Source organism: Falco cherrug, chromosome 4 (genome assembly GCF_023634085.1).
Source record: "Falco cherrug isolate bFalChe1 chromosome 4, bFalChe1.pri, whole genome shotgun sequence".
In the NCBI taxonomy this organism is placed as follows: domain Eukaryota; kingdom Metazoa; phylum Chordata; class Aves; order Falconiformes; family Falconidae; genus Falco; species Falco cherrug.
In genome coordinates this window covers 16,925,979-16,952,915 of record NC_073700.1, presented here as the reverse complement: position 1 = coordinate 16,952,915, position 26,937 = coordinate 16,925,979, and the positions used below count along the sequence as shown (strand labels likewise).

The 26,937-nt window shown below is 42.8% G+C and overlaps 1 protein-coding gene across 27 annotated transcripts in view; it reads left to right on the top strand.

The window, feature by feature from the left end:
* The window catches only part of MAGI1 (membrane associated guanylate kinase, WW and PDZ domain containing 1), a 355,855-nt gene that overhangs the window by 218,268 nt on the left and 110,650 nt on the right, over positions 1-26,937 (top strand). The window contains exon 1 of one of the 27 annotated variants that reach the window (XM_055707405.1): positions 4,608-4,918. The exons of the other annotated variants lie outside the window; for them this stretch is intronic. The gene's annotated coding sequence lies outside the window, so the exon portion shown is untranslated. Of the gene's footprint in view, positions 1-4,607; positions 4,919-26,937 lie in introns of those variants that run through there. 27 annotated transcript variants of the gene reach the window in all.

Sequence of the window (26,937 nt, the reverse complement as noted above, 5' to 3'; positions counted from 1 at the left end):
CATTAACATAATCATACATGTCACTGGCAGCGAACATACCTTCAGAGGTGCCTCAGCTGAGTGCAATGTGAGCTGCCCTCCAGCTACGCAGAACAAAAGGTTGTGTGTTAACAATATTAATGGCTGCACGCAACCAGTGCAGATGAAATCAGGTTTACTTTTAATCAGTCTTCAGGGGTTTCATGTGCTAAGGCTATTTGTTTATAGCGGAGGCCAGGTTTTGCCAGAATCTATTAAGCACTGGAAAACTGATCAGTCCCTTTTTTGCTCATTTCTAATGTGAGAAAAAGAGACGCTCCGTGGCAGGGAAACAAACCTGAAATGGTACTTTGCAGAGCATCTCTGCAGTCTGAGCTAGGCTGGGATACAGCAATAAACACTGTGATGAAACTGTAAAAGATCCTTTTAGCATCATTGATTCTACTTACATCTATAAACATCAAAACTAAGTGCTGTCTGTGTGGTGCTCTGAGGGAACGTTTTTACTCTTCAGGGGTCTGTGTGTCTCAGAAGGATGAGAAAGAGATTTTCAGGTATAGGTAAATATTGTATCTCATAATTTGCTTGTGGGTTGTACGCTGGTAAAATATTAATCATTGACCACTTGGATGAAACACTTCTCTGATTCGGTACAACAAGCACTGTTTCCTTTAATAGAAAGTTTTATTCGGTGGGAAGGTTGTCATCTTGCTATTCCATGATTATTTAAAGTGTCATTTACTATATATCAACTGAATCTGCCTAACTGTGATACTTTATGGTATGGGGGGTGCCTTGTAAGGATTATTTTCTATTATACAAACCCATGGAGAAGTTTAAAAATGAGAAGTTGTAATATTGTAATGCTTTAAGAATTTTCATGCTTCTACTCTTGCAAAACAAACAAAAAATTCACATTAATATGTGCAAGTGTACCAGAAGTCCAAGTAAGTTTCATATTGGACTTTTTCAAAAGTAGACGTTTTCAAGATCTATATTCAGTATACTTCCATTCATCAGTAAAAATATTGCTGTTCAGAGGAAGTCACTACAATACATGCTTCCAGACATTCTGTGTAAAAGCAAGAAGGAATATCAAAACACTGTGGGTTGGGTTTTGTTGTTTTGTTTGGGGTTTTCTTAAGCTGAGAATAGTTCTGCAATCTTACCTGCCTGGGCTCAATACCAGAGGAACTCACTGAAATTTTAGGCCTGGTGTGTACAGAGCAGATTAAATGATCTATTCCTGAAATCAGTGAATATGAACAAGCAAGCAGTGCGTAACAATGCAAATAGTTGATTACAGTTTCCAGATGACAGTGAAAATTGCTTTTCAGAATTTGCCCCATTCATGTACCTCCTTTTAGTATGCTGAATAAAACAAGATTTGCTAAGGACACACTCATGTGTTCCTTGTTTAGCAAAAGTACAGATGTGAAGAACCAGCTTACAGGTGAAGCAATGAACTGAGGTCTTCCTCTCTTTGAGGTGTTTGTCTGTACTGTATTGATCGGGCTTCTTACCTTCTTCCTCTCTTCACCTGCTGGAAATAAACAGATACAATGAAGTAAGTGTCGAATTAGATTCTGAGAGAAATTGGGAGCCAACCTGTAGTGCTGACAGCTTCAAAGGGTGAGGTTGGTTTTTTCCTCCTTCTGTAACACAGAGTCTTTTGGATATGGGCCCCAACTGTTTTTCTGAAGTCATGTTTTCAGTCTCCTTTAGGGTTGCCGCTGTGTTTTTCTCTTCCCTCGGTTCCTTTCTGCAGAGTCTTGGCCAACTCCAGGACTACATGGTGAGCATTAGCGTTTCAGCAGGAGACTGTGAACACAGAGGCACGTGTGTTATCTGTACCAGGGGGGCACTGCAGCCATCGCTGGTCTGAGGGGCTGCTTCAAGGATGCTGGGCTTCAGGGCGTCCAAGATTCCTGGAGAGAAACATCTCAAGGGATCTTTTGAGAACGAGACTGCATTCCCTTAACAAGTTATTAAATATGCGGGGGGATGGGGGGGGAAATTACTTATAAAGCACTTTATCCTGCTTCAAATTATTTTAAAGAAATATTAAGTTAAATCCTAGCAATGCTCTAAGCTGTCTTTTAGGAGTCAAATGGGACAGCAAAGAATGGACTTCTATTTATTCAAGGTGATGAACTGGACCCTTTCTCTAAATTTTAATGTCCCACGTCCTGCCCTGCTGCCATCAAGGACAATGACAAACTCCTGTTGACTAAAAGAGGAGAATGGTTTGGCTTTTATCAAGGCTAAATTCTAATTAAGGTCTTGGGCTAACTATACTTTGCACTGAGGTATCACATCTGGTCTGCATATCTTTGCATTGTGCATACTTGATCTTTTTGTTCCTGCTTGAATTTTCATTAGCTTTCGCCCAGTGGTCTGGGCACCTGGATTTGCTCTGAGATACTGCGCAGTGGATCTTGCTGAAAAGGTGTGGGCAGGTGAGGATGCTCATTTCTGCGAGATGCCAGTGGATCGCCGGGAGAGGCACTGGGGCTGCAGCATCCTTCACCTCTCCCCCAGTTGTGTCAGTTGTGCTCCTATTTGCCAAACAAAACAGAAGGGAAGTGATTCCTGGCCTCTCCCCATGGCTAACGCTGTTCTCCATGGCTCTCCAGTGGATGTGCTTGACCCTACCCAGGCCATGTACTGCCCACAGTGTGCTGCCCTGGCTGTTTGCGTATTAATTTGAGCAGCAGCTGTAGGTAGTATATAGACTGCCCTTACCCTGCATCAAGGATCATACTTCCATATGGAATGAGGGACAGTGATGTGCTGAGCTTATTAAATACTCTGTAATGCAATCCCGAAGTGACCTCAATCCTGCCTCCTGCTTCGCCTCACCTTTCAGGCAAGAGAGGTAATGAGTGAGCAGAGATGAGCCAAGTGGTAGTACCAAACCTCCCCACTCAGACAGGAGCAAATTAAAGATAACAGCTTATGGCTGAGACTGGAAATTGCTGGCAGGCGGAGGAAAAGCTTTACCTTTCCGGATTGTGGAAGGCCCTGCTCCCTCCCTGCCCCTCCAGCTTATGTTTTTGTGTTTCATTTCTTCCAAGTTTGAAATTAATGTATGACGCATTTCCAAGAGCTTTTCCAACGCCAGCCTTTACCCTTGTTGAGATTTTTTTTACTGCCTACAGTCACATTTGGACAGTAGTCCTGATTAAAGCTTTATTTGCTTTTGGATATTGCCAGCCTTAAAACATTATGAAGCTGGGAATGGGATAGGAAGCATGAGGTTTGTTCCTTTTCTTTATCTCTCCCCTCCTTTTATTCTCTTCTGTCTTTTCTTAAGCCTCTGAGGAATTTCGGGAGTAAGTTCAAACTTTTCTTTCAGAGCCATAAAAACACTGAGCTCCTTTCCCTTTTTAGAAGAGGAAGAAGTTTTTATGGAGTTTTGTGTTTGTGTGGTTTCTGTTTGATGGCTCCAGGAGCCAGGATTTGAAGCCAGCTACACAACTGGGTGATGTTATGTGACAACGTGTTTCTATTAACCCATTTTTGGATAAACCTGCTTCTTTTTTTTTTTTAAGAATCGGATACCTTATCAGTGTTTACCTTTGGTTTATGTGGATGGCTTACATTAACTCCAAGTTAAGTGCAAATGCTGACATGAAGTAGGCAGCCATCAGCAATCAGCCAGATTGCTTGGAGAGCTGTTCCAATTAACTGTGCTACTTTATGAAAGGACAGTTTAGATAACCAAGAGAAACTGTGTTTATAGGAGATATATGTATATGTGTGTGTGTGTGTGTGTATTTATAGCACCCCTCCATTTACATACTTGCTTCCTATATTGGAGGGGAGGAAAAAGGACACTGGTAGTCCTAAAGACACATTGGGAGAGCCGGGGGCGGGGGGGGGAGAGAAGGGCTTGACCCTTCTCTCCTTTGTGCAGTGATAGAAAAATTGAAAGGCTTTTATAAAAAATGTTTCATCTTTCTGTGTGACCCTGTGGATCCCACTCGTGAATGCATTTCGCAAGCCCCTTGTGTACTGTGTCCACCAGGATTGCTCCCCACTCCCAAGGATGTCAGGCAGCACGTTCCGTTTGCCACCCCATTAGAGCTTTATTTCAGTATGTGCGTGTTTGTTTCTATATGCGTATTTTAAGATGGTTCATGGTGGGGAAAGGAGGAGAAGAAAAGGGCTTGTCACATTTTCTTTTTTAAAACAACAAAATTGACAGTCCATGGCTTTGTACAGACCAAGGGTGCACCAGCTGTCGTCAGCATCTTTCTCTGGGACCGTATCAGGCTTCATCCAGGGTCTCAGTCTGATGCTTTGTGCTTATTAGGAGTCTGAATGACACTTCATTTCAGAGTGACACTTCATTTTCAGAATTAAGTTGATTTGGGAGATACTACCCACCTTCAGATCTTTGGATTTGTTGGATTGTGGTTTGTTTTTTTTCCTCCATAGGGGGAAAAAAGATAGGAAAGGAAGGGGGGTGGGGGTGGGTGGGGAGAAAAGGCTTTTCCCTTTAAAGTAAAACCATCTTGGGCTTTGCCTCTTCACCCGGATCTCGGCATCTTGCGGGGCGAAGGAGAGGTGCGGCCGGTTGCCCGCGTTGGCTGCCAGGATCATGTGGCTGGCGCCGTGGGTGCTGTGAGAGCCTGTTTATCCAGGGCCATGTGGAGGTGGGCGGGTGCCTACCCGGGGACCGGGGGACAGGAGAAGCCGGGCTCACACAACAGCCACGCTGTGAATAGCCCACATTGACTGAACTGTCTAACCGGACTAATTTGCTGTGCCTGTGGGCTTGATAAAAGAAGCAGCTGCTGGTAAGGGCTTGCTCAGATGCATGTAGATGAGCCTGTGTGTGGACTGCCAGGAGGATCCAAGCAGATTTTTTTCTTCCTTGCTGCATTTCTTCTGGAATTCGTACCTCCGGCTCCCGTGAAGTTGCATTGATCAGGTAAACTATTTCAGTTCTTCCCTGCCTTTCGTGCTTGCTGGCCAGCATGCCTGCCTTGCTGGATGGGTAGCTGGATGAATGGGCTGTGCTGCAGGGGTGGCAGGAACAGCTCCCTTTAGGGCAGACACACATTTTCACTGCTCCCTGCAAGCTGGCAGTCGTGAGGCTTTGAAAATTGTGCAGCCATGTTACACAGCCACAATTATTTCGCTTCCTCCCCCTCTCCTCCCCATTTAATTTTGCTGTGATCTAAATAAGGCTAAGTCTGGTATTTCTCGTTTGCATCTGTCGATGCACCAGCCAGCCATGTTTTTTATATGATTATGTACACTGTGCGGGTCTTGCTGGGAATGCAAAGATGTTCGCTGTCCTTTTGGTGTCATGCCCTTTACGTCTTCTCCTGGAAAAAAAATAATCGGAAAATATCTGTAGCGTGCTGCATGGATTTTTGTGAGCGCTGGGGAAGTGGGCTAAAGGGCTTGTTTGGAAGGAAGGGAGAAGATGAGAGCTGAAGGCTCCCCACATCCCCTCACTCACCACATTTGATTGTTTGTATTAAAAATAGGTCTTGCCCCATGTTATCGCCCCCAGTCCCTACCCCCTCCTACATTTGCATAGATTTTTAAAGTGTTGATTGAATAAAACTATGGCTCAGCTGGAGAAAATGAAGAAGAAGAAAGGACGAAAAGGATGGCCTTTTGTGTTGAGATCTTTTGTGCGGCTCACCCACCCCCCTGCAGCTTCCCGGGGTAGTACCAGCAGCCTGGAGTTTCACTGGCTGCTGCTGCAAAAACAGCCTTGCAGAATTTGGGGGTGGGGGGAAGAGTGGGAGCTCAGATGTGTCTGCTTGCAGTGTGAGAGAGATGTTAAATGGGATTGAGAATCTGCAGACTGGAAAATGCTGCACAATTTAACGGAAAGGGTATTACCTGCAGGGATTAACACTATTTACTGACAATCTCTTCTCTTTCTGCTTCTTCACTTCACACTTGCTGTGTAATAGCTGTTGAGTTTCTGCAGCAAGAGCCTGGGTGCTTTGGAGCACAGTAGTGATTTTACCTGACACGTTTTAAGAAATGCCCTGTAAATGCCTTAAAACCTGAGTGTTTCACTTCTCCTTGAAGGAAGCCTTAGAAGGTGGTACTGACCCTCCCTGCAAGATGTGTTAATCAGCAGGTTATGTCTTGTGAACTCCTGCAAGTGAGTTGAGAATTCAGTCACTGAATATTTTGCCACTTACTTGCACTTGAAGCGCTCCCATCCCAAATGTATCTTTGGGCAGTCATTCCTGTAAGTACTGCCACTTCGGGGGGCAGGGATGGTTTGCTGTTGTGTGATGGATGGATCCTCTGGTCTCTGTTACTGAAGGTGCTAGGTCTCTGAAAGAGCCGTGGCATCCCCTTTTGCATGAGAAAGTGCTAATTTATCCCCACATATACATATTGATAGTTAGATATTCTGGCTAAATGGGGGGATTTTAAGCTGGTCCTTGCCGGTATTGAAGAGTGGAGCTTCTCTTCAATATTAGACCTTACTTTTAAACTTTGCTGTTTTCCAGACCTAGGGGAGCACAAATACCTTGAGCACAGTCACCCACAGGAGACCAAAGCACTTAGTACAATGGTGCCTGTGTTGCTTTGCTTTCCCTGGATCTCAAGTCCCTCATCTACGTAAACTCAAACCTGAATATATAAATTCGGCTTCACAGCATCTTACAGGCTGATCGTTGTTGTTCTCCACAGTCAGAATTGAGCACATTGCAAATAGCAATACACCCGTAGGACTATTTGAGTTTATAGATCTATCTAAGACCTGATTTTCCCCATCTCACTCTAAAGACCGTAATAAGGCTTGCAACTGGCAGCTGCAGCTTTGGATACATCCATCCCTGTGCAAGAAACGGGGTTGTCATCATCAAATGTTTTCCAAAGTTTCAGCGAGAATGGAGTGTCCCCAGACCATTCCTGGAGGGGTCCGAACCCTAATCCAGCAGCCTGAGCTTTGTTGTTCTCCCAGGATGTCACTGCTGGATTAATCCCTTTTCTTGTGGGATATGAGCTGAGCAGAGATTGGCTATTGTTGATGTGAATTATGGAGCGGATGAGCATCATCTGTTGCTTTTAGTGGTATGCACTATAAAATACTGATACAGGCAGGTCAAATAAGCTGAAAGAAGCTAAATCTGAAGGCATGAAAACAGTTAATATTGTAAAACTTCAAAATGTGTATGGACTGTCTCATCAGAGGGGGATGCTTTGTGGGGATTCAGATGCCTCTAGTAGGATCAGTACATGAAAACATATGTCTGACTCTGTTGTCAGTAGGGTCAGAAAAATTCAGCTAACAGTTTAGTAAACAGCAGCAACAAATCTGTGGGATAGAAAAGTCCCTTTTAAATTCCTTATTTCTGGATAAATTTTCAACTGTGATTTTTATCTGCTTTTTTTTTAAATCTCTGTTTTTCTCCAGGATGAAAGTAGGTGAATCTAGGAAGGAAACAGTGAGGTGAACTGTACATAGAATATTGCCATCTAAAAGTGTAAAATATAAAATTATTAAAGTTGAAAAAAGACCTCTCCTTCCACTATTATCTGCCTTGCAGGCATAATTGAAACTAGGGACCAGATTTCAGACAGAGGAGTGATTTTCAGCTTGACAGTGTCCCTTTTAAGCCATCAGTGGTTTTCTTGCCAGTGAATGGTGTCTGAATACTTACATGCTTGGAAAGCCACAGTTTGCAATATGAGGTGCTAGTTTTCAGCTGTCCCTTCACAGTGTGTTTAAAATAGTGGTCTTCATGTGTCTTCTGAGGTTTTGTAGGATGGTGAGATTATCACACCATTTTCTTAGGTTTCATTGTTACAAGGAAAGCAAAAGCTTTTCAAGATAGTGGATAGTAATGAGTAAATAAAAAACAAATAAACCCTCCATGCTACTGCCTAAAAAGAGTTTCACCCATGATGATGATCTGCTGTATAGGTTGTCACTCTGCTTAAATTCCACAGCAGAACTGTGACACCATCTGTTCTCTTTCACTGTGTGCAAAAAATGGTTTCCTTTCATTAGCATTAAGCTGCATAAAGAGACTGGAGATCTAGAAATATCCCAGTCTTTCACTGACACATACCTTCTTAAGACAGAGTGCATTACAAGCATCCCTTGTATTCCTAAGAGAGAATGGAAGTTTTTAAGTAATATGCTATTAAAGATCTTTGAATAGCAGGGAAAAAAATAAAAATCACCCCATCCATGCACTGCAATGAAAGCAGAAAGCTTTCTGAGATGTGTTAAGATGTTGATTCAGAACAGCCGTCTTTACTATTGCATTCCCTGAAGGCAGTAGGTCTGATGTGTGCCAGTGTTGGCATGGTATGGGGGCTGCTTTGGTGCCTCTGGGATGCAGCGATTGCCAGGATCTGGGAGAGACCCCATTATGCCTGTCCTCAGTGACTGTCAGATTTTAAGTTACTGTCCTCTTTTCCCTAAAAAGTTAGATCAGAGACCTCTGCAAAGTCCTAGGATGGACCTCGGTTGTAGAGTTGTGCTTAAAGCTATGCGTTTTGCTTTCATTATCCCTTTTCATTGATCATGCTGTGTTTTAATGCCATTTTAATGCTAGCGTGCTGAACTGTTGGTGATGACACAGAAGATGCACATTCAGCAGTGCCCTGTTTCAGGCTTGTCTTCTGACTGCTCTGTTAGGATGACTTGGTAAATAAATGCAAGGCAGGAGAAATCAGCATCATTCTTCTCTGAAATGCTATCTATATGTAAATCTGTGGTGCCATTTTTTCCCCTTTAAAAGTTGAAAAGCACTTTCAGTTCCTGTTTAACGGTTGCTCCCTCTGAATTACACCAAGCAATGAGAGGTCAGCCAGTGCTGTCCTGCGGGAATGAAACCTCTTTTTGTTGTTGTTCTTTGAAGCTGTGGCAAATAACATTGGAGATGCAGCGAACGTAGAACAAAACAAGCCACCAGAATTACACTGCATACCCAGTGGATCACAACCATAAAATATTAATCAGGCACTGCAGATCTGAGTTGTCATCTCTTCATAGGAAACAAGGTACATAGCCCCACTCCGCCCCTTCCTCCCAAAGGTCCCAGAATTAAAATATTTGTTAGCTGTGATTAATAAAGACACCTGGCTGAGCCCTTGTTGACAGGAATAGTCTCTTAGCATTTTGGATCGGGTTTAGTGATCAGACTTCGGAGCTTGATAAGCACAAGCCTATACTGAGTACTGGAGGGACTACAACACAGTCAGTTTAAGCTTCTACCAGCTGGTGAAATTCAGCTCCCTTGGATGTGACTTGAACAGTGGTTTTGCCCAGTTACCCTTCAGTAATACCTTTTGCCTTTAAACCTCATTAGTTCTTGTTTCTCTTTTTCAGTAGCGAAAAGAGCACTGTTGCTCAGGTGCATTTTGAAACTTCAGTTCTGGTGACATCTTCCATTTCAAGCCAATTTAATACCACAACTCTTTCTTTAGAAGCCGACAGGCTGGGATAAACGAGTTGTCAAGATGTAGGAACTTGGTTTGCCACGCAGTCGCGGGGAAAGACTTCTGTTAGACGATTCGCTCTTTCTCGAATTTTGTGTTGTCAGAGCAGCAATTTCTCACTTGCCTGTCTAGTGAGGGCCTGCTAGTTCCTAGTCGAAAGAGCAGCATGTCCTGAACACGGTTTGGCTGGTTGGTTTATTCCATATAAAGAGATACTTAGGTCTGTGGGATGTGTTGTGCATGTCCTGTGTGCTTACAGCTGGAGCTGGCCTGAGCTTTTCTCCACAAGAGACTTCTCTCCACCCAAGCAGCAATTTTCTTAAAATGCATTGGAGCTGAATAAGTTTGAAATTTTCTCCTGATGCAAAATAAAAGGTCTGATTTTACTACTCTCAGATTAATTGGAGAGAATTGACTACAGCAATCTGATGATAACGGTGAAAGAGAAAGTATATATCTGTAACTGGCTACAGTGTGATAGTCCCAGGAGCAGCAAACCTGCTTTGCAAAGCAATCCTGATTTGGGGAAATGCTCCTCTGAATTCTTGCCTAAGTCACATTGCTTCAAGTTGTGCTTCTTAAGATGACCTATACAAATATCAAATCTAATTTGTGACAGCAATTTGTCAGCAGTGTATAAGGACCTGATTAGAGATACAGAAAGAGGAGGTAGGACTTGTTGGGATTCGAGGTGCTGGGCTGTAGTGTTTGCTCATCACTACACAGTTACACCTGTCCTTCACCACCCAGTGCAGAAATCCCCATGACCAGCGTGGAGGGTGGTGGAGCTTTGTGGCTGAGTGTGTGAGCCAGCTGCCTCCCACCACATCAGCGATGGATAGGTACCCAGGAGCCAGAGGTGTACCAGCTGGTGGGGAAAAAAAACAGTGGATAGCAGAGGGAGGCTTTAGAAGGGGGAAAGCCATGATGCTGAAATGTGCTTAATATCCCTGGGTTGTACACTGAAAAGGATCAGCTCTTCCCCTTCCCCCCAGCTAGCATGTGTGTTGTTGTGTCTTGCAGATGTATTGAAAATCTGTGTTAGAGCTGTGAGCAATTAACACATTTCATGAGGACGCATGGAGAGAAACTGAACTTGCATGTGATCTACTGCAGTTCTGCCTTAATAGAACTTGGCTATGCCTATGATTTAAAATCGCTTTACTGACATACAGCCATATTTAAACTCTGGTGGTGTTCTGGTTGTTTGGAGAGGGGTGATGATGCCAGTGCAGGCTGCTTACTCTCCTGTATCTGAGTGAGTTGCTGGGATGCTGAGAAGCTTCCCACTGGAATGGATTCAGACTTTGATTCAAATTCAGACTGGCAGTTTTCACCTTGATAAATGTGCTCTGCCTTCTCTTTATGGAGATGTCTGCAGGAAAAAACAGTAATGACTAGAATTGAATGGAAACAGTTTTCTAGTATTTTAAGATATCTAGAGCAAGAACATTTTTATAAGTTCAAGACCCATTGCATTTTTTGTTGAAGAAAGATGAGACACAAATGAAAAATAACCCTTATTGCAGCCAAAACACACGCTGGGGACAGCATGGGAGAACTGCCCTTTAATAAACTGTTTTGGTGCTCTCATTGCGCTCCTGTAGCATGGAGAGCACATCCAGTTCCTGCACTGTGCAGTGGAAACTGGGTGCATATAGAAAGGGAAAGGACCATCTGCATGAGGAGAGGAACAGCAGGCAACAGGGACTCTTGGAGAAGAGGAGAGGGTGGAGGTGAAAAGCAGTAGAGCAGTGGTTATGATCTGGGGAATGTTTTTCGGGTAGTATGGCATGGACAAGGAATAAAGACAGTGAGCTTTTTGGAGGAAGGCTCCTGACCTTAAGCTGCAAAGACTTGAGATTAAAATTGTGTGATCTGAAAATATCAGTGACTTTTCTTTGTAATTAGAGCTCCTGATACTCTCTTGGATGCTGCGTGTACACCAAGACCTCATTCAGAACACTTGAACACAGATTTTAGTACTGTGCTGGATCAGGGCCACCGCAATAAATACAAATGTTAATGATTTTTCAGGCTCATACTTAAAATTCAGTGGTTGAAGTTTGCAAACTGATTGTGCAGATTGCCAAATTAGGTCCAATTACTCAAATTTAGATGAGCTTTGCATAAAACATACAAATGTGTTCAATGCAGTATTCTGCTTAGGTCTGTGATTTCATTTCACCAGGCTTATATTTGCATGAGTTCATTAAAATTGGTTTCATTTCTTTTTTTCCTTAGCATGGCTTTGAAAAAGTGGTATTTAAGCTGGGGAAAAATAGTAAAGAACAGGCTTGTAATTATAAAATGAAGCTAAATGAAGTCATGCAGCACCGCTGTGGCCCATTCTGTCAGAGAGGGAACTTGAGAGCTCATTACTGAGGCCAAAATTCAAACTGACCGCTCGCTGTCAAAGGTTTCTAGTATATCAGTCAATTTAATGAAACTGTCTGCTGTGGTCCAGTTGTTGATTGGTGGGGGTGAAAAACATTTCCACTTCATCAGAACTGCTTTTAGTTTGTATTCTAATCAGCATTTATTTTTCTTATTAAAAGTAATACCTTGGTCAAGGCAGCATGGCTCCTCTTCTGTTTGTTAATCCTTTGGAAAAAAAAGCAACATGTGTCTCAGGCTGAACAAATGAGAAAATCTCCAGACAGACTAAAGGCATTACTGAGGTTGTTACCTCTCTCTAAAGCCACCTGACCCTTTCAAAAAGGTGATGGTCTGGCATCTCCTGGAGCGTGGAGGCATGCCGCCTTGTCTTTATTAATGACTTTGTTTATTGCTGTAAAAAGAATCCAAGTGTCAAAATAATATTTATGTTTATTTAGAAGTACCATTTAGTGCTACAGTAAGTTACGGTTTGTTATTTGAAAATGACCTTATCTAGTTCATGGTCCAGATGTGAAAAAACACACTTATTCTGCATGCAAAATCGCTTCTTAAAAAAACCCCAACCTGTAATATAGTTGTACACGCACACACCGTATGTGTGTCTGTATTGGCATAAGAATGAATTATCCGTGCTGTGAATCAGCACACTTTTCAATAGCAGTTTAAACAATAATCCCCAACAGCCTCAAAGAAGCCCTGATGTTTTAATAAATCGGTAATGAGCTGCTTAAAAAAAATGTATTATGGTATCTTAACAGCAATTCTATAATCAAGATCGCAAACTGATTTTTTTGTTGCAATCAGGTTCTGACCTCCTGCTCTTGCCTGGCCTTCTCCAGAGTGTGGGGTTTCAACTTGATAATTCCTTGGGCATGGTGGGGAGGGATTGTTCCGCCTCTCTCACTCCCCCGGGGGCTGAGGGTGATTGCACAAGATGTTGGCTTTCATCCTCCCCTTTTGTCAAGATACAGTGATTTTGTTTTTGAAAAAAGTGTTCTGGCGCTCAGACAAAGCAGAGTATGTCAGAAATGATTTTGTACAGGAAAAAATATTCGTGTTTGGTTGCCTGCCATGACAGTTACTCAGGTATTTTTAGAATTGTGGAGTTGTTCGCAGGCTGTAAAAACTTGTGAGACAATCCTCTCTGACCTCAGTAAACAATATAAACCTTAGTTACTGCTAGGGTGCAGTAGCTTAAATACTTTTCTATAGTCCTTTCACTTGCAAAAATAACCAGGAAAATAGAAAGTGATCTCTGGAGAGTCCAGAGTGTCCTGTTTCCCCACTATTTCCCAGTACAGCACTCTCAAAAATCTTTAGGTGCTGGATCTGCCTTTGTTAGTGCAGCCCCTTTCGGTGTAGGTGCTTGTGGGCCATGCGCTTCCCTTGATTGGGAATGGGAACAGTAGCTGCATTATTTCTGGAATCATTCCTGGTGAATGCTAACATTTCAGCCACTTCCTCCAAGTACCGCTATGGTGTCAGCGTGAATTTTTGCATGCGAAGATGTGAGTTTGTACAGAACACAGTTATATTTTGTTTCCACATTGTCACAACCAGAACAGGCAAGACAGTCTGGGCGATGTCTAGCGCGACTGATTCTCAGTTGCTTTCTCCACGAAAGCTGTTGCTTATTCATTTCATTTATTTCTCTGCTGTATTTCAGAATAAAAGCCATAGAAAATACAGACCTCCAAGTGATAACTGTGTTAAGCTTCAAGGCTAACCTCAGTGACTGAGCTGTGAAACAGAGGGTTGTAAATAAAGGCTGCAGTTACCTCGGACTAGAGTCTTTTATGAATGTTTTGGCATTTTCACTCTGTCTGTCACTTCTAGCAAGGCACTGATGGTATTGGTCTGGGTTGCCTTATCTGAAAAGTGACATTGCTAGTTTTTACCTGCCTCCCAGAAACGCGGGGAGACTTCACAGGACAAGCAGCGTGCATTGCCCGCCAGCAGCCTCGTGCCGTGGGACAGCCTGGCTCCATTCCTGCTTCATGACCGTGCAGAGTCCCGCTTCCCTGGCACTCGGCAGCGATGATGCATTTGCACTCAGCAGGAGCCAAGGTATTTGACACCTCTGAAAAATGAGGCTTATATCAAATAGCCTGTTCAAGCACTTTATAAAAATGAACTCTTTAGTCTTTGCCATATAAAACAAGACAGCAAACTGAGGCAGAGGAGGGAAGGCCAGGCAGACAGGCAGCTGCAAAACTCTAGAGCCTTCCCACGTCTGGGCTGAGCTTGTTCTGCTGGGATGATGCCTGCTAAAGAACCAGGGAAGGCAGTAAAGGTAAGCACACCCCAGGCTGCCAGCAGAAACCAAAGGAAACAGTCACTTACAAGAACATTTCAGCTGGACTCTTCTGATCAGATGTACTCTGAGGCTTCCCTTTGCCTTTGGAGCTCAGAACGGGCTGCCATCTGCAGCTGGTCTGGCCAAAATGAATGTGACTGAGGGCGACGTGACTTGTAAACCATGTTTTGTGGTGCATGGAGGTATAGGGGAAGTTATGGGCCAGCAGGGTGACAACTTCTGGGTGTCACCTCCCTCACAGGGAACAATAGGATGTCTCAACCGTGGGGACTGGTTTGCTGTATGTGTTACTCTAACTTGTGCCATGGCATTTTGTGCTACTCCTCCAAAAGAAGGAGGTTCCAAAAGAACTTGAACTGGTACGAACTCAGGAATCTGTTCCTTGTGACTTCTACCTTGAGATTTACTAAGTGTTACCTAAATTTGTATTGTCAAGACTTGAAATATTTCTTGATCTTCCTATTTAAGCGAGATCCATCTGTGCCATCTGTATTTCCTCCAAAGTTTAAGCAAAAGTAATGCTTCCACTCTGCATTTCCAGAGATAGATAGATGGACCATTAGTGTTGTGTACTTGGACATCATAGTAAAGGCTGGCCTAATTAAATCCAATTCAGCAGATAAAATACTGTGAATGGTCATAGGTTTGTTGAGAAATGAGTTAAATGTTTATGTAAAAAATCAATCTGTGAAGCTCTTAGAGTGTGGCTTAATGGGCAAAGCATGGGAATTAAGGTACGTAGGTGGTGGTTGCAGATATGTGTTTCTGACCCTCTTTTATAACCTTGGGAAGCTTTTCCTTTTCTGTAAAATAGGGATAACAATACATCCCTGCTTTAGTAAAGTGCCTTTAAGTGTACTGATGAAGTGCTATATGCAACCAGCCCAGGATAAGAGCCTTTATCTGCCGCGTCAGATATTCCTATGCTAAGGCTGGCTGCTGGGGGAATAAATAGAACCTGTTCCTCTGTATTAAGTGACTGCCGGAGTTTACGTCTGTTCTATATTTAAGCATGCGGTTTTATGTTTTAAAACATACTTTTTTACAAGTTTTGTTATTAAGCACATGTGCCTTTCATTGTGTCATCGGGACCATAAAGTTTAAATGTTGATGCAGAAAGGGGAGAACAAGAAAACCTTTTAACCCATACATTATTAGAAATCCATTTCAGATGATCCCTGTGGAAATGTTGCTGATACTTTTGTTTTTGAAGGCAGACAGTAACTAGTCATGATTTTCTCCAGAAAGGAAATAATATGAACTGTGGAAAGCATAATGAAGGGGAAGTGGCTGATTTATTGTGAAAATTTAGAGCTTTCTGATGTTGCCTGGTTTTCATGTTAATCTTGTTGTGTGGACTGTGTATTGGGAATAATTGAGAAACACAGAGGGTAGAGTACTTTTTGTAGCCCCTAAATTATTATCCAGTGAGTTGTAGGTCATAGCCTTGATCAACAGCACCATGGGTTTCTTTTAAAATGTTGCCAGACTTTTAGTCATTTTAGTATATCAAGTTATGGGATATAATAAAGTTCAGAACAGAGTTGTGTCCTATACAACATCGCTTCAAGGAGGGCTTCCTTTAAACCTCAAGAAGAGAGGACAGGAGCAAACAAAAAATGAGAACAAACTCAGCCTATGTATAGTGGAAACTGTCATTTGAATTCTAAGCATATGTATTTCTTTAGTTATAACAGAGCTACAATGGCAGGGCCACTGCTGTATTTGCTGCTATTGCAGGAGCTCGAATGCCACGTAAGATCTTCCACGCTGGGAATGATCAAAAGTCCCCCCAGGTTTTTGGCTCATCCTTTGGTCTTAAAATGCTTTTTGAAGAGAACATATGTGGAAGAAGTAAGAGCAGAGGACAAGGTGCCAAGGTTTCTGCCGCGGTGCCCGACTGCCACTGAATTTCAGGAGCAGCTGGGTACAGTGGGAGAGGAGCACCTTTGGGCATCCTTTGAGATGGCTTCCAAAGCCCTGCTCTGCAACTAGCTGTGCTGCAGGGTTGTCATAAAAGCCTTTTATTTTCCTCCTGGTCTTCATTTTACAGTGGCAAATGAACAGCAAATTATGCATGATTTGTAGGTTATGTCTGTATCGACTCCAGGTTAGAAAGAAGCAGCCACACTGCTCCTGTGGTTATTTTATTGGGGTTTCGGATGCAGTCTTTTTGGGGGACCACTGCAGCATGTACCAAGCCAAAACCTGTGCCTGCAACATCTTTCTTTATTAACAGGAATGAACACATTAAAAAGGGACTATAAAGGTGCATTATGTAAATTAATCCTAGGCTTCAGAGGAAGAATGGCCTTTCTGTGTTAAAGATGCTTTTGTAGAGTAAAATATGTGTTTGTGTGTGAGTTGTATAGCAAGTATGTGGTTGTGATAACTGAGATACATTTATCATATATATTTGAACTCACCTTCCCAGCTAGACTTTGAACTTGTGACACTTTCTGCTTAAGAAGAAAAAAGAAAAAAGAATTCTCTGGCAAAAGCAAATTCTTCTTTCCTGCTTTCTACCCACAAATTAATTTTTTCCATGGCATATTTTTAATGTCACATAGATAGCTGGGAAATACTCCCTTTTCCTTAGAAAATTCAATGTGCCAGAGCTGAGGACAGAATAGGAGTGGATTTACCCTGCACCAGGCACAGCTTTTCTAGATGCAAAGATGCTGAGTGTTTAAAAAGGTTTCCCAGAGAGCTTGAGAAATACGAGCTGTATGTTACTGAAGCATGGAATGTTTTACCTTCCCTGTGAGAGGCCCACCTCTAGAGTTGAGAAAGACTATGCAATCAGACTTGAAAGCTGTCACACTTGAAAGCTCTCTTGCCTTTTTTTTTTTTGTGTGCTATTATTTCCTGCTGAATTTCTGTATCAATTCAAAAATATGTTCCAATATAGTGCATGTATTTTTATTAAACCAGAATCTTTCTAATTTTTCTGTGCATCACTGCAGAAGAAGGAAAATCTGCAGAGGGCTTCAGCAGACCACTGCTGGGAATGACCACTGTATCTCCAGACAGGCTGTAGTGAATAAGGATTATTTGTGTTTGTAACAGCTGATGAGTCCCATTCATGTTGGTTTTAGTATGGCTTAAACGTAAAGCTAAAGATGACAGCTCGTGCATACTGGACAGCAGATTTAAAGCGCTCTCACTGTTTTTTATTCTTGGTATAGTGTGGAGTAGCCTGGGAAGGGCACCTTAGTCACAACCCAGAGCTGTGCTGGATGCTGCAGACACTCGGTGTAAAATCAATATGCACAGTATTACCAACAACTTATTAAGCAAACTGATGTAGAAGGGAGTCTCTGAAACAACTCGTTGGACAGTAGTCAGTGGTCCTGGCACCCTGAGTAGCCACTTGCTGTCAGGAGGGTCTGTTGGTTGGGAAAGGAATGTGGAGTAACAGTGGCTTCTCACCATGAATGTGTATCAGTGTTTCTGTAAGCAGAAGAGAATAGTGCGTAGGAGGACGGAGAAAACACTGTTTAGGGCAGATGGATGGGATAAGTTGTCAGCAGATATTCCCAAACATGAAATAGCAGTATGTAAGAGAGAAAGACATATTGACTCAGTAATCTTTCATGTTAATTGGTGTTTAATCCTCCCTCTGTTTTGGAAAGAGGAGTTAACAGATTCCACTTCGGTTTTCTCACCATCACTTGGACTGGCCACAACTGTCTATAAATTCAGAAGCAGCAGGAACAAAGGTAGAAAGAGATTTTGTGCCATAGCTCTGTTTCTTCATTCCTTCTGCTTGAGGGAGATTAGGATTTTCTCCACCTTTCACCCTTGGCACTCTTCCATGTTGTTTTTAATTGCAAAGCAACATGGTGCTTTTTCCTCAGCCGGAAGAGTTGGCACATAGTTCTTTTGTGCAACTGAGGCAATAAACTGCTATTAATCACTTAACACAAGGTAGTAAACAATGGCAGAACTGTTGCTTTTACCTCTTGAGTTTCTACTAAATAGTCCAGCTTCCTGAAGATCTTAGAAGTGGGATTCTGAAACTGGATTTAAGTCCATGTCTTTCCTATAAGCTTCTGTCTGATGTTGCACTGTTTGAGATACTGAAAATAAATCTCATTTGCAGTGTATTTCCTAAAATGTGGTCTTATTTGGAACCATGGTTGTGGGCGAACTTTGTGTCTCATGTACATAGTAAAGTCTTGTTTAGGTGCAGGGAAAAGAACAGCCACTTTGCTGTGCTTGCATCCTGAGCCATATAGTTTGTGAAATATTGCTAGATGCAAGCTACCTTTCTTCTCCAGCAAGATTAAAAGGAAACGAGGCTAGGATTACCCATTTGGGATGGTTAGAGATGGGATGTGAGAAGCCCTTTAAAACTGCCTTTCTCAACATTGCTTATTTTGCCAGCAGTACAAGTATTGTGCACACACCACCGCAGATAAAGGGAATCTGGAAATCAGAGACCCAAACCAGTTTTTCAAAGTCACGTTTTTTGATATTTTGAGGTTGACGCTACTTTACTTTCCCTACACATGCTTGTAAACATCAGACTGGGAAAGCATGGCAGGAACAAAGATTTCTGAGACCCCACATAAAGGTTGTAGGCTGGTGAGTTCCCCAGCCTGCTGGAGGAAGATGCTGCTGCGCCTCTTTTTTTTTTTTTTTTTTTTCTTTTCAGCTGAGGGCTGGAAGACCCATGAAAAATTTTTGTCAAGAAAATGTTACAGTTAGAAGCAAACAGTCAGGTGAGCTGCAGAAAGTGAGCACTTGAATGCATTTAGCCCAGTTAAAGGTAAGGTGAAATGAGTTTACCTCATTTATTTCCCTATACTTTAACTGAGTAGTTGGTTGAAGGGGGACTCTGCAGGGAGGTCCGGCACCACAGCTGGATAATGGCCAGTGCTAAATGGTGGTAGCTGGATCTAAGCACTTTAAAATCTCAGAAAGCTCACATTTTGTTGTTTCCTTTGATTTTTGAAAGCAACGAAGCTTGTCTGCAATGTAAATGCTTGCTGGAGTTTAAATACACTTAAGACAAAACAAATGCCAGAACAGAGCAATTTTTCAGGTTAACAGTCTTTGCGATGTTGGTGGCAGTATTTCCGTACAGGGTTCTCTTGCAAGCTAGGCACAAAGCAAGAGTGCTTGAAAAGCAGAATGCTGCAGTGTTTATGGTGGAGAAGGCTGTAACTTTTCCTACTGGGGCAAAGTGCCCATCAACTAAACAGCTGTTCTGCTCTGCAAAGGGCACTGCCAAGGTTGTTAGTGTCTACAAATTGAGTATCTTGCTGATGATCTTTTGTGAAGTATTTAATTTCTAGGGGAAGGAAGGAGGAATGAATAAATTACTTCATCCCTTGTCAGATCTCTCCTTTGTGAAGTGCAGCCATTGTACTTCCAGTTTGGGATTGGCTTCCGTATTTTTTTAATTACAAAATTAATATATTATAATGATTAAACTTTGCTCAGAAGCAATAGCAGTCTCAATTGTTTAACAAAAAAAAGGAGGAGGAGAAAAAAGCTCAAACCGTAAGTTTTAATGTGGGTCATGTACACATTAAGTATATTACAGTATGTTAAAAAACAAGGTCACTTCAGTATTTCAGTATTTCAAGGTGGTTCTGCAGTGTTTCTACCACAATTACCCAACTGGGCCAGTATTGCTACCATGAGGGAGAAAAAATGCCAAAGATGCATGGAAAACTGTTAAATTCTTCAGGGACTGACTGCCAGCATAGAATGGGCTTTGGGAAGATTTTTTTATAAGAGGAGCCTGCACGATACTTATCTCAATGATTTGGGCGGCCAGAATGGTAACAGGATCAAGAACCGATCCTGAGCTGATTCTCGAATGCTGTGGGTGTTGTTTTAACTGTCAAATCTGGCTTTTTTTTTTAAAGTGTGAAAGAATAATTTCCGTTTTCATGAATATTACTCAAAATGTATGAGCTGTGAGCATACAGTTGACTTGTTGAAATCTGGGAACAACAATTGTGTACACTTATGTGATATATTCCTTTAAAAAACAATGGTGGATAGATTCAAAATTTGGAATTCATAAGAGGCTTCTTAATAAACACAGTTGCAACCCAAAGGAGAACTTTTCCATTCCAAATTATATCTCTAGGATTTTTTTAAAATACAATTTGACCTACATAAGCAGTCCCACCACATAGCACACCTTGCAGGTGATTTCCATGTGGTTTTATTTTCTAGCAGATTACTGTGCTGATGGCAGAACTTCTTCTGTAATAATGCAGCAAAAATGTAAGGAAGCAATGGTAACTCAGCTCCCAAGCCCCAGCTGGAGGCTCATGGTTGATTCAGTTGATGGAAGAAACTTTGAGATTACAATAGATGGCAGAAGGTGTTGCTTCTGTCTCGGGTAGAGAACTGACCTGTAGTATATCATGAAAATGCAACGGAGGAGAAACCTGCCTGGTGCGTAGCCAGCATGTCTGGGGCACTGATGAGGCAGGTGATGGGGAATGTACCAGTGAGCCTGAAAAAACCTATCTAGTTTTGAAAGAGTGCACAGAGGCACAGGAGAAGAGATGGAAAAGGGAGAAGGGGGTGGATGGGCAATCCCAGGGGTAGGATGAAGAAGGTGAGGCTGTCAGGTAAACTGCAAAGGGACTTAGAGTGGTAAGGAGGATTGACACCAAAATTCAGTGCCATCGAGGAAGCCAGGCTGGTGACACTGGGCTGACGATGCTGGGTTGGTTATGCTCAAGGTGGCATTCATCTAACCTGACTGCAGATACCTACAGGTAAGCTAACGTCCTAGAAGCCCTTTAAGGCCTGTGAAGAGAAACCGATGCTCCTGGAGTGCAGCTCAGCTCACCGTGAGGTGGCTGTTGGTCTGCCGCAGCGCGCTGGGTGAGTGTGTTTGTCTTGCCGTTGAGAGCAAAGGGAGTCTGTGAAACACTAGCTCAGTTTGAGATGTCTACCTTGTCAGCCTCGAAAGCTAGCGGAGATAGATGCCACCTCCAGGACGTGACCCAAGCCCCACCGCAGCTACTGACAGGGTTTTTTGGTGAACGTTAAGGGACAATAGTGTTCACCCTTCTCAGCTGCAGTACAGAAGCGATTTAAGCAGCAGCACAGCAGAAGAGGTTTCCAGCAGATACAACTGAGCTCCTCCTTGCATGACGGGCTGCTCTGAAAATGCGGTGGGTTTGGTTAGGTGCATGCTGTGTGCTAATAAGATGGCTTGTGTTGCATTATTTCATGAGGTGGTGTCAAAGGCTACAAAGGATCTTGTTAGTAGCTGCGGGAGGACTAGGATATATTCTGATTTTGTTTTCCCCTCTCCCAAAGGAAAAAAAGGGTAATTTAGTACTTTTCTCATGGGAAACAAGTGCTGGAATAAACTCCAGGGTCACAAAATCCAGTGACCCTGTTCCCGCAGGCAAACAAATAATATCATCCCTTTCATAAACTGATCAAATACATGATCTCACAGAAACCCAGCAAACTACAGGTTATGCTGACAAAAATAAAACAAGCTTTTGTAGAGGAGAAAGCAGCATTGCTCTGTGCCTTTCCCTAGCTCTTTTGTTTGTAGTTTCATGCACTGTGGTGTCAGTACTCAGGGCTTTACTGAAGCTGTAAATACAGGTTTTAAGAGAAGATTTGGGTTCCTTTAGTATTTGAACATCTTTGTGCTGTCCATGGTAATTCTCACCTATCTCTTGTGGCTTTGAAATGGCAGTCATGTTTATAAATGACTTTAAGATAATTGAAATGAAAGAGACGATTTGCATGTAGAACAAAGTAGTGCTGAAACTTTGGCTGAGACCTATCCACACCTTTCCGGTGCTTGGGAAAATAACAACATAAAAGGGGAAAAGGGGGTTTTGGGGTTGTTTTCCCCTCCACTTGCCTTTGTTCCTGCTCATGGAGTATGCCTGTAAGGCACAACTGTTCTATTCCCAAGTAGGCATTTGAAAAGTAATCAGTTGTTCAAAAGTATAAATAAAAGCTGTGTCATACTCAGTAGGTGAAATAAGGTCCCAGAATCGGCATTTCCCGTTATTAGGAATCACCTTCCCTTATTACCCTGGAGAGGTGTCTAGCTGGGCTCAGGGTATGTCCTTGCACGAAGGCTGGAGTGCAGGTCCCTGGCAGTTCCTGCAAAGTGGCTTGTGGTAGTAAAGCTGCAAGGTTAAAAATAGACCTAAAATCAGAAATAGGCGTAAAGATCTGTTGAAGGTTTGGGGCTGATCACATAGCTCTCTACGTGTTTTTTTAACTGTGTAAGAACTGAGCAGTTGATCACAACGTAATGAAGAACTCCTAAGGAAATTTGGTCCAAGTCCTCTATTGATTTTATTTCTTTGAGGTTACTTACTGTAAATAACCTTTATAGATAAATGCATATTTCTTCCAAAAACCAAACCGGGAAAAAGCTTTTGGACTGAGAAGCCACCAAACTTTCCCAGTACTAATGTTTGAAAGAGGGCTGGGGCTGAGAGCTGATGCTGATGTGTTGTGAAGCACTGCTGCGTGTTTCAGAGAGGCGAGGATGCTTCCACGGCGGTGCGGAGCCCCGACACGCTGCAGACGCTGTGAGGGGTGGAGGCAGGGGTTTGCAATCTCCTCTTTGCATCCCCCACCGCCTCCAAAACCCTTGCTGCGGTGGAGCTGCCACCGGCGTGCCTTTTCCAGGCAGAAGCCCACCCAGGCACCAGCTCCGGTTGCCCACGCCTCGCTTGTGAAGGTTTTTCTCGCCTCGTGCTTCCTTTTTTGCTTGACATCTTTTTTTTTTGCATCTGTGCGTTGGGAGCGGACGCGGGGTTGTGGCGGGGCTGCGGTCCCCCTCCTGCTGCCATTTGGCCGTGGTGCTGGCAGTTGCGAGTTGACATCACAGAAGCTGGTGATTGATGTCAAGGCTGGGAGCAAACAGCTGCTGATTTGATTATTACTGTTTCATCTCCTAACCTTTTGGAGCATTATGGGAATATTTATTCACCCAGTCACGCTCAATGGCATTTGGTGCAGTACTTGCCCAGGAACAATGAAGGAGTGGTGTTGTACAGAGGTAGTTTAGAAATGCCCGTTCTTGTTCCTTGTATTTATTTACAGATACTGGGAGAGAAGCAAAGAAGATCTTGCTGTATGGGAGAATGGAAAATATGGCTATTTGACTGAGAACAGTTACAGACATGGATGTGCAATATGTTAATAAAGTAATTGTGCTATGTTGCTATAAAGAGGATGGCTTCATTATAAAATTCTTGTTTTAATACTGTCATTATAGCAGATGTATAGCATATGAACTAATTTGCATGCAGATAAGGAGGCTCTGACAGCTTGGTAGTATAATTACTGCATAGCATACAGCTCACTGGTGCTGGGAGCTGAAGCTGTTACTGGAGGGGTGCTCATGGGACTAATTATGTTGGCTTTGTTAAATTTAAAATAGTGTATAGCCAGGAAAGAGACCCCTCTCCTGTGCTCCATGGTGTTGTGCACTAAGTTACAGAAGCCTTGAACTACTGCAGCCATTTTAAGCCATGCAAATGCCTGGATCTCGGCACCTCCCAGCATAGTGGAGTGATAGACTTCTATTTGACCGGGGAGCCTGTATCAGCTTTCAGACAAAAGGTTTTAAAACTGTGATATTTCTGTGTGTTAAAACTCCAGTTAGGTCTTTTTGGTAAGTGAACAAAACTGTAGCCTCCGTAACTTTGTTTTGTTTAGTATCTGATGAAAGCGGATGCTGAATGTGTGAACTTAGACCAGTGGACGGATTCTCCCCCCTCTCCCTGCTGTGCCTATTGCTTTGCTTCACCGTATCTGTGTCTCTGTGATTTGTCGCCACTTAATTTCAAGCATATTTCTGCGTCTTTTTTTTCTCTTTTTTTCCCTTTGCTTTCACTGTGTCTGCAGTTTTTAAAGATCTTATTATTGAGGTTCCTTCATGGATTTTGAAATGTTTAATTCATTACTAGGCCATTATAAACTGAAGGCATTTTACTTTCCCAGGGAAATCAAGACAGTGCCACAGGAGATTATTTTTCCCCCTGTTACATTTCCCCTCTGCTGCTGTCAGATTAGCGCGCAGGGAAGGGAGGAAGTTGTGAATGCACAGTTGACTTTGATTACGTAAGCTGGAAACTGGTGAACAGTATGGATTTATTTCAATTCCACTAACTTTAAAAGAAAAACATACTAAATTGGAAGTGCCTTAGGGCATTGGACAAACGGAAAACCAACCACGAAGTGTGTATTCCCTCCCTGAGCTCTCCTGCAGTGCAGTAGGTGATGCCGGGGTGGACGGAGCTGCTGGGGTTGCAGGTTACGTTGCAGGGAGTGGGCTGGTTTTGGTGAGGAAGGTGGGAAGGAGACGGGGACTGGTTTGTACTCGGGGACTGGAGCTGCCGTGGGCTCTCTGCCATCAGGGAGGGAAGAGGCTGTGCTGCTGGGGTGCGGAGAGCACTGCGATTTCTAGCGTCTTTCTGGCAGCAGGCAAGGGGAGCATCCTTCTCCCCACCGTACTGATAACACAGCAGCGAGGGACCAGGTTGTTAACTGAGCGAGGGTGATGCTCGAACGGGTACTGCGACAGTCTGCTTCACCCAGCTCCCTGCAGGTTTCATCCCTAACTTGGCAGAGCCCAGCTCACACAGCAGGAGGGCCCTGGATCACTGAACCATCACCTGCCCCCAGCACCACCGCTCTCCTCTAGCCGTAGCGAGCCGGGATGGGGCTCGGCGTGGAGCTGTGCTCCTAGAAAGCATAGCTGTCTGCATCGAGGGACCGCTGAGCCACTTGGCTCCTTTCGTCCCATTTTATGGGTAAGGACGTTGTGCTCCACTGTCTTAATACATTCACTCCTTCAGGGTGAATGTTGCAAAGCCTCTGTATCTGTTTCCGTAATACCCTGTGCTAGACAAATATTAATTTACACCTTTTTTCTTTTATGATAAATATTTACCCAGGTGATGTTTTGCAAAATTCCAGCTCATCCTTGCATGATCTGCTTGCATTTTGTTAATCTGGGAATATTAATAGCCTGCTGGCATTACTGCTAACTTGGAGTTTATGCTGTAGAATGAATATAGTAATGAATTTTTTGAAAGGTTTGTTAATCTTATCAACATTCATTATGCATTTATTAATAGTAATTAGAGCCAATCACACTGTCACATTTGGAACTTTTTTAATCAATCAAACAGGTGGTTTTTGAGAAAATTATCATTCAATGGGAAATGTAGTATGTAAATATTTTTAAAATGATGTTTGGTAAGAGAAGTGGTACAGGAAAACAACCTAATGAACAGTTTTCACCAAATATCTTGTCTCTTCCTTCCCGTTCCCCCTAACTCCGAAAGCAAAGTTAAAATAGAGGGAAGGAGGGGAAGAGCCTGTCCCTCTTTAAACTAAAATTACTGAAACAGTTTTATTAGGCTTTTTTCCCATATAATATCAGAGATGTCAAGGGAATTTTTGCAGGTTATTCAGGCAGTTTTAATGTCGTATTGCATGCGTGTTGTGAGTATTTTCTGTGTGCCTTCATTTTTGGTGCTGAACTTGAAATACTTTAAAGGGGTTTGATTTTTTAAGAGGATGGGAAGGAACATAGTTCTTCTGAAAATCAGTGCTCTGTGCTCTCTCAACTGGGTGCCCACTGTCTCAGTCACGTAATCAGATCTTCCTCTGCCACCTGTGCTGCACACTCCTCACTTCTCCAGGTAACTTTGTCATGTTCTTTTAGCACAAGTCCTGAATGAATCCTTTAGGTCGCTTGCAATCACATGGACAATGAAGGGAGTAAGGGCAACTCTGAGGATTTACAATTGGACTTTGTTGTTGTTTCCTTACCAGCTCTGCTCCGTTGTTTATGCTCTTCAGGCAGGCTGTTGCTACTCAGGAAACAGATTATCCAACACTTCTCCATTTTCCAGGCCAATCAGACATTCCTCCTGAATCAGCAGTGCTCATTATCTCCAACTGTACATAATCATGGTAGAGAGGTTGCACCACCATTACTGGATAATGTCAGCATTTCTATTACAGCCCCATACTTTCAGTATCCTGAAATGTGGATATAAAAACTTGCTTTAGCTTTATAGTCTTTCCAGTGGTGAGAGATAAAAGTGTGTGAAATCAGCCTTTAGAGCAGTTAGAGAAACCCAGAACAAAAAATTCCTCTTTGGGATGTCAGTCGTGTAAACACATTGTTTAACTGGAACTTTGGTCATTCTCAGGCTGGATAGTGTACAACAGTCTGCAAATTGTAAGCACAAAGCAATAAACATTTCTCTCCTGTTTAGAAAGCTTGTTACTAACTGGGGTCAGTTGCATTTTTTCGAAAGTATTAAGCATCTGAAGTTAGTGAATGGCTGTGAAAAGGTCAATAACACACAAACACAGAAGGATTCAGGTTGGTGCAACAAAGGAAAAAATATTGATGAGGTTTCCGGTTTTAAAAATGTAGCAAGTGTGCCAAAATGTCGTGACTGTTTACTGAGTGAGGAATGACTCCTGCAGAGCTATTCTACTCTAGGAAACATTTGAGTATACATATTTAACAGTCTAGTAATACAGTTGTATAAAAACTTTTATATATATTTAATCAGTTATGAAAATGGTACTTGACATATGAGTCTGTTTTCCAAAGGTCAGTTTTTCACAGTTGTTTCTTGTGGCGTTTTTAACCCTTTTTCTCACTGTACAGTCTGCCCTCTTTCTCCTGTTATCCCCAGCCCCATTTGCAATAATATGAACTAAGGGCAGGAGGATGGTGTTAACCTGGGTCCCTGGGGTCCCTGCAATATGAACCAGCCTGATGTTCTTTTTAAAGCATT